Source organism: Colobus angolensis, unplaced genomic scaffold, assembly GCF_000951035.1.
Source record: "Colobus angolensis palliatus isolate OR3802 unplaced genomic scaffold, Cang.pa_1.0 Scaffold144, whole genome shotgun sequence".
NCBI classification, from domain to species: domain Eukaryota; kingdom Metazoa; phylum Chordata; class Mammalia; order Primates; family Cercopithecidae; genus Colobus; species Colobus angolensis.
Window position 1 is genome coordinate 642,024 of NW_012114533.1, and position 473 is coordinate 642,496.

Sequence of the window (473 nt, forward strand, 5' to 3'; positions counted from 1 at the left end):
CCGGGTTCACGCCATTCTCCTGCCTCAGCCTCCTGAGTAGCTGGGACTACAGGTGCCTGCCACCACGCCCGGCTAATTTTTTGTATTTTAGTAGAGACAGGGTTTCACCGTGTTAGCCAGGATGATCTCGATCTCCTGACCTCATGATCCGCCCACCTCGGCCTCCCAAAGTGCTGATGCCCAGCCCTTTCTTATCTTTCATTGTAAAAATAATAGAGACCAAGCACTGTGGTGCTCGCATGTACTCCAGCTACTGTGAGGCTGAGGCAGGAGAACCCCTTGAGTCCAGGAGGCCAAGCCAGGGCAACGTATCAAAACTCTATAAATCTCTCTAAAGAAATAAATAATGTCAGTGACAGTGACATACATATATAGTATTTTTTTTTTTCTTGAGACAGAGTTTCGTTCTTGTTGCCTAGGCCGGCATGCAATGGTGTGATCTCGGCTTACCGCAACCTCTGCCTCCCAGATTC